This window comes from Micropterus dolomieu, linkage group LG21, assembly GCF_021292245.1.
Source record: "Micropterus dolomieu isolate WLL.071019.BEF.003 ecotype Adirondacks linkage group LG21, ASM2129224v1, whole genome shotgun sequence".
In the NCBI taxonomy this organism is placed as follows: Eukaryota; Metazoa; Chordata; class Actinopteri; order Centrarchiformes; family Centrarchidae; genus Micropterus; species Micropterus dolomieu.
The window spans coordinates 1,478,371-1,497,490 of NC_060170.1; positions in this window are offsets into that span (position 1 = coordinate 1,478,371).

A 19,120-nucleotide genomic window follows, 5' to 3' on the forward strand; every position below is an offset into this window, starting at 1 on the left:
CCGGTCGAGGCAGATGGCCGCCCACCCTGAGCCATGGTTCTGCTCGAGGTTTCTGCCTCTTAAAAGGAAGTTTTTCCTTGCCTCTGTCGCCCAGTGCTGCTCTTGGTGGGAACTGTTGGGCTTCTGTAAATAGCATCATAGAGTACGGTCTAGACCTGCTCTTTTATGAAAAGCGCTGTGAGATAACTGTTGTTGTGATTTGGCGCTATATAAATAAAATTGAATTGAATAGAATTGAATTGATTGGCAGGTAGTGTGAATATTTAGCTATAAGCTATAAGAACATTAAGAGTCAAACAAAACCCCTTTCATGTTGTCACATTGTTTTCACTTTGTCATTTGATAAATTATAATTATAAATATATTCATTATAGCCGCTTTAAATAAAATACAGCTTCAGGTCAGGTTGTCCTGGACTTTTTCTGCAGCTATGCTCATGCAGAGAGATGACACTGACTGCATGTTATCTGTTATTTCATTAAAACTGGTAATTCCCCTGTTCCCCCTGCCTGCTCACAGTATTTCTTACAAAATGTTCCCACATCTCTATATCTCAAGGAAAGCACCCAGGACACCTGCCTACTTGCCAAAGCTGTGGGGAGACATTTAATGAGGATGAAATCGCATTTGTATAGTGCCAGATAACCTGATTACCACAACAGGATTAGCATGACATGGCAACAGTCATTAAGCACAGCTCTTCTGTTGCATTGTATCTGTACCAGAGCTGTACTGCTCTGACAAGCTTCTATTCAAAATGATGACAACAAATCCCACAAGGCCGTTTATGTGCTGTAGAGGTGGAGTGATATGGTCAACAGAGCATTGGAGGGAAGATTCCCTGCGGACTGCACAGGGACAACTGTACACAGATGTATGTTTGATGCATTTTGCATTTAATACAGTACTGTAATATGTACTGTATAGTAACTATGCCAGGCTACCATATTACCATACTGTATCAGTGTCACTCCAGCAAATGTATTGAACACAAAATACCACATGCACGTTTATGACTTTGTGATCGTATATGCCAGGCATCTTAAAATAGCTGTATAAGGAATAAAAACACTATTTGTGGACAATATACCATTGTACCCTTTAAATGTGTATAAAACCTGAACAGAATTTGGTTGACATGAGTTTTTAAAAAAGTTGATCAGTTATAATTATGACTTGGATGGTGACGTGAACATTATTTATGTTATGTTTCTTAAGTGAGAAACTGGTAATTAAAGTAATTCTCATATGGCGTGAATGTGGTATAAATTAGCACAGCTTCATGGAAAACGAGGGATACCTATATTACTTAATATTACCAAAACTGGCAATTAGGTGTGGGCGAAGCTATAAAATTAAATCCCTAACTGATACCAAATAATACCAGGCCACAGTTATTGATATCCTTATAAATACTTTTTATCATTAAAAAGCAGCTAATGCACTATTATGTAGAGGACAGCCCTGTGTCATGATGAATGCATGCTTGATGAACTACTTAACAGCAATACTAAAATTTTAAAAACACTGAATGTTTTCCCAAGCATAGCTTGTCAAAATACAGGACAGTTTCAAATGGTTAATAACAAATTATTATTTTGTGAATTCTTTGAACTAAGGAGGAGATCACTCCGTATACACAAGAGAAGCAGAGAGTGCAGCACTTAAAAAACTGTTCATGTGCCCAGAAATAATCTAACATGAGACAGACCATATTGTATTCTTCTTTTGTTTAGTGTACCGATCCTATTGTTAGTAGTATTGAAACTCAAAAAGAAAGTCAAAGGATTTTGTATCAGTAGTATATTTAAGGTTAGCTTTCAAATTAGCACAGTTTGTCGTGTGTAAACATGTATGTATGTTAACACCCAAATGTGGTTTAAACAAATTGTCCCCTAGAGTTGTAAGACTCTGGGAAGCAATGAACATTATTAAGGTTCAAACCGCGAAGCGGTAGAACCTTTCTATGTTTGTGTGTTTTAGTTATTGTTATTATTATTTGTTGTCTGCCATGCCGGCTCAAATTCCAGTGACCTAGAAACATGAAACTTGGGGGAATAACTGGAAATGGTGTGTATGTGCTTCCATAGAAATATGAACCCACAGGGTGGCGCTGTAAATAAGGCTTAAAAATACAAACTTTGAAAGGCCACACCCCTCACGCTGTAAGTCCGATTGACTTGAAATTTCTCACACAGGTCCAGCTCAATGTGCTCTACAAAAAAGCCTTAAGGACCATTAAGGTCCACCTATAAAACATTTCCGCCATTTTGGATTTTTTGAAAAACACATTTTTTACATGTTCTCCTACACCGTAGCTCCAATTGCCACCAAATTTTCAGTGTATCATTGGACTAACCATATGTAAAGTTGTATAAATATTGACCAATAAACATATGAAAGGACGTGGTTCAAGACATAAACAGACAACAATCAACATCCGTTGGTCCAATTATCACAAATCTCACAGGATATGTCCACGATTGCCAGAAATATACGCTGATAGTTTCATTCAAATCAACCACTAGGGGGCGCTTTAAATGCTAAATAACAGGACATTGAATTATACAAATTAAGCTACAGATCATGATTGTCCAATCATTACAAAACTTGCAGGATACATTTCATAACAATATCTAACCCCATTTGTGAAGTTATTTTGAAGTCACTACTGCGAAAAAAGGTTTGAACCCGTGAATCGCTGCTATATTTTATAGTTGTTTTTAAAGAGACACACTATGTTCATTTGTAAGCTAAGTGTTAGGTGTATTTCTAAACACTGGACTGAGCCAGGGAAGCTGTTTTCCCCTGCTTTCGGTTTTTAAGCTATAGGCTAAACATGTCCTGTCTCTATACTTAAAACACAGAGAAGGGATTGATTTCCATTCAGACATCTCACTCTTGGGCGGAAAGCAAAAATTGTATTTTCCAAAATTTGAACTATTATATAATTATTAACAATAAATGTTGGTTTCTTTTAAACACGACCTCTAACTGTAATCTTAACCAAGTAGTTTTAGTTTACTTGAAGATCCGTGCAGACAATTATATTGAGTGTGTGCCTGTTCTTGGTGTGAAAGTATAAAGATTATAAATGTTGCATTTTTTGTGCTGAAAAAGCATTTGCATTTGTGCACTTAGATGTTGATTTCATTTATGGGACCCCAACATATGGATCTAAATTTTAGCAAGATGATTATCAGGCTAGGAAAAAATAAAAGCAAAATACAAAACTGTACCAAACACATTCTCACTTGGTCCTGCTTGGTACTGTTTCCCTAAACAAGCACACAATTTTACTACTTCTCCATACATTTTTACTTTGCTCATGATCTACTAAGCTTTAACTGGAGACACAGCACACAGAGATCTTTGGCTCCAAGAATCCTAATTTCAAACAGAAATAAATAGAGACAGATCGATGCTCTCTCTGTTGAACAAACATCACTGAAATGCTCCACAAATATCTATTCCCATTTTAAGTTTCATGTGGGAGGCAGATTTTGTTGATACGTATTCATCTGCGGAACATCTCTGAGTTTATTATTCTGTCAGAGTTTCTAAAAAGGAAACAGTCACTCACCAGAGAAAGAGGGAAGACTGGAAAAGAGAGACCAAGAAGAAATGGAGCGAGAGAGACAAGAAGACAGAGTCAAAGGGCGAACAAGAGAAGCTTACACAAGTGTGGCAAGTCAAGGTGACAGCTCAGACAAAGGGACACATAGTGCACAGTGACAGAGTGGCAATGAAGCCTCAGACAGATATATGACCGCAGTGACTATGATGAGAACAACCCAGAGGTAAATTAGTGTACATACACTACAATGCAGATAAAAGGCTAAACAAACTAGGTCATTAAATGTCTTACGGAAAAGGCAAAAGTGTTTATGCCTGCCTCCCTGATCTTTCCCTAAGATTTCAGTGTCTTGAATCATACAAAGGAGGTAAAAAGTCATGGTCTTGCACTTGAAAAGTGACAAAATTAGTGATATGAAGTATTGTGACTGAGTTTCCAGTCACAATCTGATTTACTAAGATAGCAGCAGGTCATCATGCCGTCAGCTCCTGGTACTGCCCTCCAGATAGTTCAGTGGTGGGATTTCTTTGAGAACACCTGACTCGGAAAAAAAGACTAACTTGGTGATCTTGATTACAAAACATTAATTGTATCTGTGTGAAGAGGAGATATTTTTTGAGTCAGAGTAGTTTCATACTTTTACTTGAGTAGATTTTTAGAGAAAAATCATTACGTTACGTTTGGATACATTAATCACAGTACTTTGCTACTTATTTATTTATTATTTTGTGCATTCATGATCTGTTAAAAGGTAGGTGGTCAGCTGGTCTGCTAGCACTTTGATGTCCTACCACAGTTAAGCATCCACATGCAGCTATTCTTTATAGAAGAAAATTAATTGCACAGTACAACCAGCTCGGTCTCATCCCAGGCGTCAAATGTCAACACTTACAAGTGTATTTAGAGCAGTGTCTGCTGTGTTAATGCTAATATGTTTAATAAATAGCTAAATATTCAACTTAACACTGTAGAGCAGTGTGCATTTAAATCGTCATGCTCAGCCTGTAGCCTGATGAGAGAGATCAAATTATGCTCACACACAAAAAGACTTATTTCATGTGGATGTGACTGATGTAATATTTCAACCACAGATGATCTCCCTCTGGTAAAAGTGAAGAAATGAACACACCTGTATTTAATAGGCAATAAATTATGAAACATCACAGAATTATCTCCTATTTTGATTTTCTTTGGCAAATCATAATTTGAGACAACAAGAAATAATGTATATTTTAAACAATCTTTACTTATTGAAGTACTTAACATACTGCAATATTGATGTGGTATTTTGTGATCACACTTGATGGATACACACTGGGAATATTGTCCTGGTGTAAATGTGGCAGGTAATCTAATCAGGGGATGATAACTTATGATTTCATCACAAATAAATACGAATAAGTGTCTGTTCACTTCTTTACCTTTACCCATGACCATCTGAAATAATTCTTGTCAGATCCACATCAAATAAGACCACTTTTACTTCTACTTGAGTAATTGTTTTTTGCAAAGTAACAGTGCTTTTACTTGAGAACAGTTTTTGACTACTCTACCCACCTCTGACTATCTGTTACTTTATATGCTCCTATTTTAGCCAGGTCTGTCTTGTAATGTATAACATAACTACAGCATGTTGTGAATGTGAGTGTGAAAAATATAATTATCAGTTGCCCCACTTTTTAAGTCAGATAATAAGTGTTTTAATAAGTTGTGTAAGAGATTAATCAAAGATCAAAGGTCCAGTTACTAACTTTCAGATTGCTACACCTCACAGTATTTTTGTTGATTGTTTTTGTTTTTAATTGTCTGCTTAAAATTTGTTACTAATGTTAATAAATAATTTAGTGTTATACATCTGTTTCAAGACATTATTAAAAGCTATTTTGAGGTTGCAAGGTTGTAAATAATCCCTCTGGCTGGTGTTTATTCTCTTCCAGCATCACTCATACTCATACTGTCTTTTAACTCTCTAATTCATCAGGAAAACCCCTCTAATGGGCCGTTGAAGGACTGCAGTGTTTCATTTTCTAACAGCTTATTAACATTAAACTTGAGCATGAAAGTCCATTCTTGATATTTGAATAGTAGTTTAACAAAATAATCTAAACTCAAGTTCAATGCTAGCTTTTGTCATGTGTCTCATGGTCTTCATCAGCCAGTTTCACTGATATTGGGTTATAAGGAATGGAAAAAACTAGCAAGTCAGTTTATTAATTAATATTATTATTATTGGCGTATTAACATTTATAACTGAGGACTTTATATTTGACTACTACTATACTCCCAACATTTATTACTGCATTATTACAAATAGCCAAAGAAAAAACACAGTCAAAGGGCTCAACCTGGAAACCCAAACATTGCTGTTAATGTCTTATGAAGCCAGTCCAGATCTATAAAGCAAATAAGCTATTTATTTGTTACAACTTATAAACCGTTATAAAGAAATTGTGACAGAATCAATTCCGTTTACATGGCTAGATACTATAAAATAATGAACATAATAATAATCATGAACAGACAAACAATTTACTATAATTCCCAAAATGCCATTTAAGCCCTCTGATGCTGCATAGTTGCAAAGGAATATTATCATATGAAATGAGACTGATATATATGCCAACAAAATGCTGCAAGAGCAAAATTGCATGTCATCCCTCTTATGCGTGTGTCTCTGTGTTTTCTTATATTAACTCTATATTAAGCTCTTTGAGAGGGTTCTAGATAAAGGTATTTGCCCTTGTGCCTGGTGGTGTATAAATAGCATCAGATTTGGAGTTCTGTTTACTCCTGAGCTGTGATTGAACTCCGGGCTGCTGATGGATGAGGAGGAGGAGTAAGAATGAGTTTTTTACTGATGATTAAAATTTTGAATATTGTCATTAATTGATATTTGGCTGCAGCAGAAGGCAGTTGCCGAAGGGCTGGAAAGCAGTCCAAGAATGAATGTAGTGCACACTCTGTTCCACCTAGGTTGCAAATTCTAGGTAAATATGTATTGAGTGCCTTATTGGACATCAGCCTCAGGTTTATACATGTATTGTTGAGAAAAGAGACACTATGAGATACAGCTGAGTGGGGACTAACAAGAGGCTGAAGCGCCACAAATTGTTGCCTGGCTGTTAACACCAGAAGCGCTATGCTATGTAACGTTAGAGCTTATCTTCATTTTTTTTATTTATAATTAAACTTTTATGTGTTTCTTGATTAGTGGCAGGGCTGATTAAGCAGGGCTCTCGTAAATGACACCAAAGCATTATAGTTCTTCTGTTCGTTTGGCTCAAGTGCTGGGAAAAAGACCCTAATAATGAAACGGAAAACCAGGATTTTTATAAATTGCGTTATAAATTGCATCAGAGTTTATAACAGCCGATATATGACTATTAAAAAAGAAACAGAGACAGATCCTTCACCCATGAGTGTTGCATAGTTTGCCCACCAGAGGGCTCTTTGCAGCTCAAAACTGTGCTGCACCACAAAGACCACAACAATCAGCTGACTAGTAATAGGAAAAAGTCTTTTTACTGAATTGGATCTTTGAATCTCGTTCAGTAAAATGAACTAATCTTTTTTTGAGTCATTTCGTTCATTTGAACTAGGCTGGTTAAAAACAGCTCCGTTCTCAAACACTGAAGGCTACCTTGTTTACTTTAGTTGACAAAGTATAATGCACAAATTCACCTCTTGATCATTCTCTAGCATAGTTCTATAAAGCCCCATGGGGCCACAACCAAATTCAAACCATGAAAAAACCACAGAAATATGTTGTCAATATTCAATAGCTACTACTCTGGCTAAATCTGTCCATTTTCATGATCTTTCCTGAGTATACAACAAGACCAGCCATATATAGGTATATATAATTATAATTACTATCATTATATCTTTAAAGTGCTCATTCATACAGTAGCCTAACGTCACTATCCATGAGTAAAACCTCTATATATCTATATCTAACATCAGATTTGATGGGAATATATTGAATAAGCTTGACTATATGAATAAAACACACTTTTAACAAATGTAATAATAATCTGGATAAAACCACTAAGTTCTTAAAAGAACTCCAGAGGAGAAAAAAGAACAAAGAAATAAAAACATTATATAAACGCAGCAGTTTGGATGCAGAATGGGCCACATCAGGTCCAGATTCTGCAGACAGAGAGAAACACATATGAGCACATTGCTCTCAAACACTGCAGGTTGTTTACCAATCAAGAGCTGTGAAACAACAGCACGGCTCTGTTGGTAAATAAAAAGGAAAAGTTACGTTGTGGACCCGGACACATAAGCTGTTAGCTGTAAACACACCACAGGTGTGATGACTGTGTCTATTTGTTTTGGAGAGGAGACTACCTCATTGGTAATTCAGCTCCCAGTAGAAACCTGCCTGGGCACTGAAGTGGAGCAGACCCAGAATAACTCTCATCAGCTGTTAGCTGTAAACACTAGCAGGACTACGGTACAGCTGTGTTAAAACTATAGCACAACCAGCACAAACTAGTAGTTTCACCTACAAAAGAGTGATGATTGCTGAGTAATATGTATATGACTGCCCAATCTTAAGTTTGTATTTGATCATGTGACAAGACTCCAGAAACCCGGTGAAACACAAACTCTATCAAGTAGACTAGCAGAGCACATGTGCAAGCTAGCAGTCATGCTATTCACTAGGGCTGTCCCTGACTAAGGATTTACATAGTCGAATCAGAATCGTCAAGTCCTGCCTATAGTCCACTGATAGTCGAATCGTGTTTTTTGTGCGCGGTGTGGGGGGGGGCTACACACGGTAGCTCCGCTTTAATCTTGAGAAGTCTCCAGACCCCTGTAAAGCATGGGAGTGCTTTCAGTCACAGGAATGTTGATGAATATTCACTGTTTTTATCAATATTTCAGCTTTATGTAATTTGGAACGTGGTTGTATGGACATAAAGATAACTCCCAATAAAAGTCAACATTTACACAGTAAATATTGCCAAACTATGGACATTGCCTGGTATATTTTGAAAATGTTTTATGATAACTGTTATATTTTATTGTTTATTTTCATCAAATGTACAGTTACAATTGCATTCCAGGTGTATTAAAAGATATGCAGTTGCATTATAATCTATCCGATGATGGTTTTGATGGTTTATTGCATTAAATATATAGCTTTTTTACCATGCGAGGATGAAAAATATCATATTTTTCTTTATTGCATCTCCATTTAGTCTGTACCTAATGGTAAAATAAATATTCCTTAGCTTCTGACCTTTCAAAGGAGATGAAAATTATGCATCTAGGCCAAATGGTTGAGGACTTATTCCTGATTCATTTTGGGTATTTTATTTTAGGCATTTTTCCTGGAAACCTGGCTGTTTTTAAGCATTTCAGACACACTGACTATAACTAAACAAGTGGCTTGCAGATATATTTAGAATACGTTAAACTCTATAGTTTAATTACTCATGATGACATTAGCGTTCCTCCACTGATAACATGGCATTAGCATTGTGGCTAATTTAAGCCTTTTTAAACAGGAAGCACTAGTTGCTGTAAGTAATGTTAATATTTAGAAGTGATGAACTAGGGAGAAATCATAGGAGTGTTCGCTAGAAATACCACACTGTTTCAATGGTGTAGCCTCCACCACTCTACTAACTGTAACATTAAACACATTATTATGATCCGGGAGGAAGCCAGGAGAGGACAATGAAAAACGGGAGCGTTAGCAAAACAAGTAGTGGGGGCTCTTTTTATCATAATTTAACACCATCTAAACCATCATCCCGTAAATCATAATGCCACTGAATATCTTCTAATACACCTAGAATACAACTGTAACTGTAAATTTTATGAAAAGAAACTAATATACAACAGAAATCAAAAATATACCACGCAATTGTCCATGTTTTGGCCATATTTGACACATTGACTCACTTTCCATTTTTAAATCCCACCTGAAAACACATCTTTTTAAACTGGCATATCCCATGTGATCACTATTTCTCAATCTTTGTTTCCAGTTGTTTCGTACCCTGATTTTATACACTGTAATTATATTCCTGTGACCAAAAGCACTCCCATGCTTTACTGGCCCACAACTTGAGAACAGAAAATCCTACTGTAAGTGGGCTCTTTCTTTTAGTCTTGAGCAGACAAATCGTTTGATATATTGGAGGTCTGTGTAGCTCCTATGAGTCAGCCAGTAGACAACAATAAAGACCGTCTGTTCCAAAGCAACAGTTCTTCTCCCCTTCATTGTAATGAGAGAAATTAAACCTAGGAGCTCAACTATTGCACAATACCAAGATGGCAGCCCGTGGCGATCTTTATATACACAGAAAACAGCTGTTTTTGGACTGAAAACTGCGAAAACGTCAAAACTAAGTCATCGGTTGTAATTGTACATGTATATTGGTGCGAATTTTGTTATTATTATCCGACTCTGTGAGTTTTGTGATTTGAGTGATATGAGTTACACAGCTGATCTGAGCTGGAGCTGAGCTTTCTTTAGAGTGATCGGACTGTGGTGTAGGATGAGATGAAAGAAATCTGGAAGGCAATAACTGCAGCCATGTACAGGGATTACAGAGCGATTTATGTTGTTATATAAGTTCATTTAGATGCTTGGTGTTTGATGTGTGTTTGGTGTGGATAAAAATGGTTTCTTTGAGCTTCTAGCTCAGCCTCCTAGCTTCAGAGAGGTGTGTAGCATGGGTGGGGTGACAAAATACTAGGATCGTCCATGGTATTCCCATTGGCATTTTGAGGCAAAAATCGCATGCTGCCCCCGGTACCGGGGGTGTCGTTGTTCAATGAGTCACGTAATTAGTGTGAATGCTATGAAATAGCTTTTACACTAATTTAGCAATTTACAGCAAATACTAGAAGCACAGTAGAGTTGCAGCATAATAGACTGTTGATGCGGTTTTAAAGGGTCACTGCATAAACCTTGAGAAATATACATTGTCCTATCACAGCAGTTACAAACAAGGTATGCAGAATACCATCTTTGTACGCACAACACGTTGATCTTTGAAGCAGATTTGCTACAACAGCAGAAGACCACACTGGGTGCCACTCCTGTCAGCTAAGAACAGTAGAGAACAGAAGATGGTAAAAACATTTCCTGGTTTGATGAGTCTCGATTTCAGCTGCAACATTCAGATGGTAGGGTCAGAATTTGGCATAAACAACATGAAAGCATGGATCCATCCCGCTTGTATCAACGGTTCAGGGTAGTGGTGGTGGTGTAATGGTGTGGGGATATTTTCTTGGCACACTTTGGGTACCAGTAGTAGTACCAGTTGAGCATCGTTTAGACACGACAGCCTGCCAGAGTATTGTTGCTGACCATGTCCATCCCTTTATGACCACAGTGTACCCATCTTCTGATGGCTACTTCCAGCAGGATAATGCATCATGTCACAGAGCTCAAATCATCTCAAACTGGTTTCTTGAACATGACAATGTACTCCAATGGCTTTCACAGTCACCAGATCTCAATCGCAAATCTTAAGTACCACACTCTGCAAGTGGATATTGGACTTCCTCACAAACAGATGCAGACAGTTCGGATTGGTGGACACACCAAAGGAGATAAAACACACACTCCTGTCTACATCAGTGGATCTGAGGTGGAGCAGGTGAACAGTTTTTGGTCCCTGTGAATCAGCATCACAGAGTCTGGGGATGTTATAACAGAATGTGGATGCTTTTTTACACACACACACACACACACACACACACACACACATCAGATCCTGAAACATGTCTTTTAAAACGGCAGAGCGTTGTGAAATAAACCTGACTGTGAGTGCAAGGACAGTGACAGTGGGTGGCAAAACTAAAGTATTTGCTAAAAGATGTACTGTATACTCTCAGCTTCTGGAATGAGCTGGTTAATCTGCTAGCACTCTGGCTTATGTTTACAGCACTGTGCATATTATTTTATCTCCTGCCCCATTTTGCACCAATGTGCATGTAAATGTCACCCTGCCACTTCTGATATGACCACATAATTTATGTTTATCTTATTTGCCTAAGTTTTTAGGTATGCTTTCTACAGAGGAAGCATTTCCAACAAGTAATTCACTTGTAACTCCAATACAGAAAGTAGAATACTGACTAATGTAGGTTACTGTAACCTATAACCTACTCTACTATCTGCACTGCCCATGCACTGTTCCTTACAACTAGTTGCACTAGTAGCTAAATAATACTGAATAGTGAATGGAAATGGTTACTAGTAAGTATTTGAATAGTTAGTAACTAATGAAAAGGTGAGATGTGAACTTCAGAGCCCCATAGATTTCAATGGCAAAAATGTGCAATTAGTTACTAGTAATTATGTTATCAGTTAATTCTAATTCATGAAGCCTTCCCATGTTGTCCCCTAGGAATAAATCACATCAAAGACCCCTGGTGTCTGTGACATACAACAAACAACACTAACATAGGATACAACTGCTTGAAACAACTCAATGTTATTTTTTCTTTTTAACAAGAGAAAATGCCTTTATTCCATCTGATTTTGAACATTTGAGTTTATCTTGGGTCATTGTGCCAGTAAGAATTAATAAAAAGTAGCTGGACTGGAGGCAGCTTCCAATGGGATCTGATGGCCCCTTAGGAAGCAGCACAGTCACAAACTAGTGCTGCAGCACTGCAAAGCACTGTGTGCTTCTGTGGGAATGCATGTTCTCTCTGCCTGAATCATACACTGTTTAGCCTCTGGAATACACACACACACACACACACACACACACACACACACACACACACCGCTCAAACTCCCGCACTCACACACATGCATGAAATCCTACCTTCACTGCATCTATGTGAGTGACATTGTCAAACATCATGTCGTTAACGGCCACTATCTGGTCCCCGACCCTGAGTCCCTCTCTCTCGGCCGACGAGCCAGGCTCCACTAGGGACACGTAGATCCCCACGCCATGCTCCGACCCGCCGCGGATGCTGAAGCCTAGACCCTCGTGGCTCCTAGAGCGCGTCAGGGTGACTTTGCGCACTTCTCCAAAGGGACCCTCGAAGAATGGGGGGGCCATAGAAGCCGACGGCTCCGCCGCTGCGCTGCCACCCGGATAGCCCGAAGAGAGGGGCTGCTCCTGAATGGAACTGACATATTTCTGCAGAGTTGAGTCGCCCTCGTCTCCAAAACCCTCCGCGCTACAGTTGCTGGGGAGGAGGTATGTCTTCAGGTAGAGTCCCTCCGACGTGTACTGGTCGAACAGCAGCTGGTCGGACCTCGGGATGACCAGGCGCAGCATGGGCAGCAGCTGTCGTTTGTCGGGCGAGTTGAGAATCACTTTGAGAGTTTGGACCAGGTCGAAGACGTTGCGCTTGGCGTGGTACACATTAAGACAGTGGATAAACTGCTCTCTCTCCAGGTCGCTAAGCAGCAGGTTGAGAGCGTTGTGGAGCCTCCGAACGTTTGCCGAGAGCGCACGCCCCCCCGAGCCGGCCGAGTTTGCCGATGTGTTGAGCGAAACGCTCTCCAGATCAGCGCTCATCCTACAACATAACGGGGAATCAGTGCATCATACAGACCGGTGGACGGGTCGGGCATTTGTTAAAGAGCTGTTCAAGTCGATCCTCCCGTTTGAAAGCAAAACCTGAACCAGCTCACCACGCAACTTCAACAGGTGACCGGTGATCTACGCGCGTAATGGTGCTGATGCACACAGCATGTCTTCCAGAAACAAACCATTTCCCCAGTCGATGTTCTTATTCTTCTTGCACTAAATGCCTAAAGGTTCTCTCTGCCCTGTAGTCGTTTTATTCCATGCACAACAAAAGCTCTTCCGCTGCCATCACTGGGACGAGACTCAGCGATTCAAATAGTGTCCGGTGTAATATCTGAAACCCGGCAGATTAAAATTCCCTGGAATGCTCTCTCTGTCGTTGTAAATCATAAAACGGTACCCTATAATAACATTTATCCTTAGCCACGTGTATTATTAATAATGAACAACAACTCCAGCTGTCCGGTTTCTACGACGGCGCCTTTCCTGTGCACAACTGTCAGGGAGCGCTGAATTGGATGCTCTCAGATCCTCTGTGTATAGGAAATGACGCAGGTGTATGTGTGCATTTGTGTGTATTTGTTGCTTAGAAACTGACAACACCACTCACCCTTTAAATGATTATTTCTGGCAAGGCATTGGCTGATGTCATTGTTGAGATAAAGCAGGAATAGCAAAGGTTTACAAATAACTCCTCAAACTGGTATAATGTCAGAATTATACACATTTTATTACACAAAATAATAGACAAAAGCAGTTGAATCCCTGCTTGTGACAACTATAATTTATCTTTGCTTTGGGTTTTTTGATGTGTTGGCTTGTTCATGTGGACACCTATGACAGTATAGGTGTATGCCTGTGAGCCTTTAAGCTGATCATGATGCATTATAGCAAATACCTCAGTGTTATGCTTGTCATAACCAGAGCCTAAGGCTTTTTTTAAACAGCTATTTATAGAGTTGTCCTACTCCTCATGACAGTAACAAGCTCCCTCTTTCTGCCAATTCGCATAATGAGAGTCCCAGGAAACATTTCTGCCACACCAGGGTGCTGCTGAAGAGATGGGGCTCCTGACAGGATGCGGCACAGCTGGGCCCCTGACCCTGAAGAGGCATTCAGTCTATGCTGTTAAACAAAAAAAACACATAAATTTGGCTTTCTGCATTTCTCATCATGTCAACATGATCCCCTTGAGGATACAGAGTGACCCCTCTGCCACCGAGTCTTATCCATTTGCTGGTTGACACATTTTTGTACATGTTTTTATTGTGAACAAAATGCTAAATAGGATTTGTAGAACACATTTCACATTCAAGTGCTTTACAAAATGCATTAAAACATTAAAAAGGAAATTCAGCATATGGCATTAAGTGTCAAGAAAAGCAATATACCCCATTATACCCAAATTAGCATGTATATGCTGGTTCACGCTTAAAATAGGCAATTGACTCCTTTCACATTGCCAGTAGACCAGTTTGCCTTTTCTGTGTGTCTCATTTGTCCACCGGAAAACAGGGTTAGTAAACAGTAGGAAAAGGCGTAGATGCCAGTGACAATGTTACGGTGGTTGCGCATAGACTATAAAAAATAAGGTGTACCCACTGTGTTTCTGGTTAATAACTCCATGCTGGACAGGGGACAATTGTGTTTACAGTGTTTATGTGCTCTGAAAGATGTGCCAGTGTGGATATAAAGTCACAACTGACTGGCTGTTAGCCTAGCATGCTAATACTACATAAGCATATGGATGTTTATAGACATTCACAGATTGAAACAGAAATAGTCACGTTAGAAAAGGATGAAAACCAATGTGTCCACCTGGGTGTCAAGTTTAGGTCACTGCAGATCGAAGCTGGAGACGATAAATTAAGCTTGATAACTAGGTTTCAGAACAAAGACTCCACAGTAGTTTGTACAATTGTACGGTACTATGGATATTGGAATACAGGCAGAGACTCACAACAGCAGCAGAGGGAGGAGGACAGAGGACAGGAGGAAGACCTGATACCAACTGATGTCTGTGTTTTTCATTCTAAACTTCAGTAATATATATATATATATACTTTAGTCTAAGAAAGTGCCAATTTGATTTATTGCTTTTAGTATTATCAAAGGGAGCAACGATCAAGATAATGCCTGATCTGTTTAAGTAAATGTGGAAACAAAGATAATATAGTCACATTTAGGACTGTATACTGTCTTTGGTCTTTGACTCAATAATACTGAATAAATGAAGTCAGTCAACAGTTATTTTTCCACTTTGTCCTCAGAAATCAAATGGATAAAATGGGTTTGGAGGTCTTGTTGTCAAATAATATCTGCTTTTATTTTGCCATTACTATAGCTTTAATTAATTCTCACTGCCAGAACCTTATTTGTTTTTGGGGTTTTATTTAGTAGCAGACACAGCACCGTCATAACTGCACAGTTTTCAATATAGTTGCTTAATAAAATTTCATAAATGTCTCATGCACTTTAATATGGAGAAATCACAGAGAAAGTATTATCTCCTGGATGTCTGTGTACTTTGGAAAAAACATGGACCTAGCATAGGTGGTCACTCACAGAATTCTGATGGGAAATATTTGAAGCCTTGGATGAGTGGTTATGCTTAATATGTTAGTCATTTTGTCAGTTTGCTGCAGGATATTGTCTTCCCCCAAATGAAAAATTGCTGCCAAACAAAGTGAAATTTGGTTCCAGTTTATATGAATCAACTACAGTAATATCATCCTCATAAGCAGAGGTAGCGTGGGTGCATGGGGGCGGCCGACCTATGGCCCCATCATATGTAGCCATTTTGCTATGCAATTACGCTTCACACCACAGCTGCGGCTATGTTTACGACCTGACCTTTCTTTTCTCCGTGAGAGGGAAGTTGCGTGGTTCTGCGGAGAGCCCCCAGTCACAATAGTGCATGGATCACGCGTAATATTCATCCAGCCAGGGGGAACGATCACAAACCGTTCACATCGTGTCGGTCATACTACCGACACAACCCATACCGGAGAGGGAGTGGGGCAATGGAGCGTACAGGGCCAGGGACAGGAGATTGCGGAGCTACCGGCCCGCTGCAGACGGTCGGTGATCGTTCTCCTCTGGCTGGATGAAGTCTGGCGCTTCTGATTTTACGCATGGATCCATGATGATAGAGAAATATAGAAATTAATGGTAATAAAGCATGCTTTCAATATTTTAGAGACCCCCCAAAATATCACAAGTCATGTTTGTAGGGGAGCTGATGTCTCATTAAGGGGAGCTTAGCTCCCCCTGGCTCCCCCCTAGTTCGCACCGTGCCCTTAGTGGCCTTATTAGGTGCCCCTGTACAATGTAATGCAGTTGAATACAACAGCTGTGCCATTATTTAATTAAATTTACACCTATGAGCATAAATATGTACATTTAATTAAATGCTTAATACCGAGGTTATAATTAAAGGGGGTGTTTAACTGAACTATATTGTGTTGTATATGAGGATTTGTTTGTCCTCCCTATTTACATACTGTACATGACAGAGCCAGAATATCATAAACTCCTCTTAATATAATGCAGCTCAGTACAACACCAACATCACCAATTATGACCGCAGTGATAAAACATGTAAGTGAATTAAAATGGTGTCTATGACGGTGTAAACAAATCCTGAAAAGTATAGGCAACATAAAGGCAGAATTCATGGCTGAGCTGGTGTACTTATTACATTACCACTGCAGACACAAGTCAAGGCTTTCCCTGTTGCTCCTCTGGGATGTGTGGTTGAGTGGGGTCACCCAAACCACTGGGCTAGCCTGCCACCTAAACTACTGCAAATCTCAACAGTGATGACCCACAAAAGCATACGTTCTTATTTGAGAAAAGTGTGCTCCTTTAAATCTTGATTATTAATTGCAATGTTGCCTTAAAATACAGAGAATTAACATATAGAATTATTTGCAACCTAAAAGTGTGCAGACTTTCTTCCTTTTTTGCCTTGCAGCGATAATACTGATGTTGCTTTTCACCTGAATATTTTTACCTGGATGTGTACACACTTGATCCCCCTTATGGTATTTATTATTTGGTCATCAAATTCAAAGAATCTGCAACAAAGTAGTAGTACTAAATATGACCATTTTATTATGGTGTATAGGAACTTGTCCGACAACTTTTAGTCCACTGAAATAACATGAAAAAAGTTTTTAGTTACTTAATATCAAATTCTTTACTGGAGCAGAACCAAATAACCAAAATCATGCCAGATACAACTGGACCTAACTGTAGGTGTGTACTCTCACTCCTGTAATCTCAACCTCATGAAAATTTTCAGGAAACATTGGTTTCCATAAATATTATAATTATTATTTATATTATAATATTTCATCTTTCTTCTTCCTGTTCTTTCCAGCAGCACCAGGCTCGAGTCTCTATGACATGGTCTGCTTTTGACAGTGGAATGACTTACCAAAAACAACCTCACTTTGTATTTTGTTGTATGCAACTGGTTGCTTTATATATTTTACACTATTGATCAAACTTCTTTCTTGACTTAAATTGAGTTTCAGTTTTTTATTGATATTTACTTGTTGGGAATGTGTCTTCAGAGAAAAAATTCACTACTGTAAGTACTGTTAACGTAGTAATCAATGCATATTATATGAAAATTACTGCAAATAAGGTCTGTTGTTAATGCGTTGTAACGTTACACCTCTTCCCTCTAAAATTAAACACAAAAACCAATAATACTTCTTCCGCGACTCCCCAGAAGAAATGCTATCATATGTAAGTCGGGATAGTAATCAATACACATTATGCCTTAATATTTATCCGAAAACTGTTGAAAATATAGTTGCTGCTGGAGTCTGTCGTGCCTGAAACCATTCAAAGTGGTTGACAGCGCGGATGGTTAGGAACTACTGAGAGCTGCATGGAGAAAGTGACCGCGTGGCAGTGAGATCAAAGAGTGTCGTAACTCTCTTATTTAACAGCTCTGGCATGAATTACATGCTTTCAGGATAAATGTGATGTAATAGAGTGTATAAAAACTATAAGATACAATGACAAGAGAGTATATAATAAATCATCAACATCCTACCTACCCACCTTCCACATGACCACCTTCACTGAGGACACAATCCCACCCCAAAAAGTCCAAGAAGCTCAGATTAGGTCTCATGAGACTAGGAAGCCTTCCTCCACTGATATATCTCCTCTTGCTAAATGCATTGGTGAGTTTCTTTGAATAACGTTGTTTTTAACGCTCCGTTATAAGCTGTGAAGTAGTGAAGTTCCTGGCCCACTGTTCCACTGTGGAGGTTGTCCCTGGTCAGTCTGTGGGCATCTTGGTGTCCTCACACAAAACTGCCCACCTCACCAGATACTCAGTTTTTGAGGAGAGCTTGTTCTGGGAAGATTAAGAGTTGTTTAGTGTTCTTTATAGCTCTTTATAAAAGTCTTTACTCTTGAAAATGTCATTATATTTGTGGTGCGTCCCATTATTCTTTTCTTTTTCACATGTATTTGAAATGCCTTTTTTGATTTATTCCATACACCTTATCTGTACACAGCTAATTATTATCTAAATATTAACAAGATAATAAATCACAATGAACTATACTTAAATGCTACATTCAGAACATTTTGTGTCAAGTAGGGGGCCAAGATGTAACTGAGGCGAGCAAATGTGTTAAACTGATTACAATGAAAGTACTTGGTTGGGTTTAGGTACCAAAAGTACTTGGTTATGGTTAGGAAAACATTGTCGTTTGGGTGTAGTCACAGAATCTGATAGGTCACAGATTTTGGTGTTACACCAGCGGCAGCCGTAACATACGGCTAAAAAGAGAAAGGTTGATACCAAGGGTCGCCATTTCCAAAAGCAATGGAAATTACAGTATTTCTTTACTGAAAACCGAAACAGTTGAATTTGCCTAATTTGCCAACAGAGTGTTGCTGTTTCTAAAGAAGTCAAGAGGCACTATCAGGCTAATGCATATGACAAGTTGACCGGGATCGACCGCGAAGAAAAAGTGAAGCA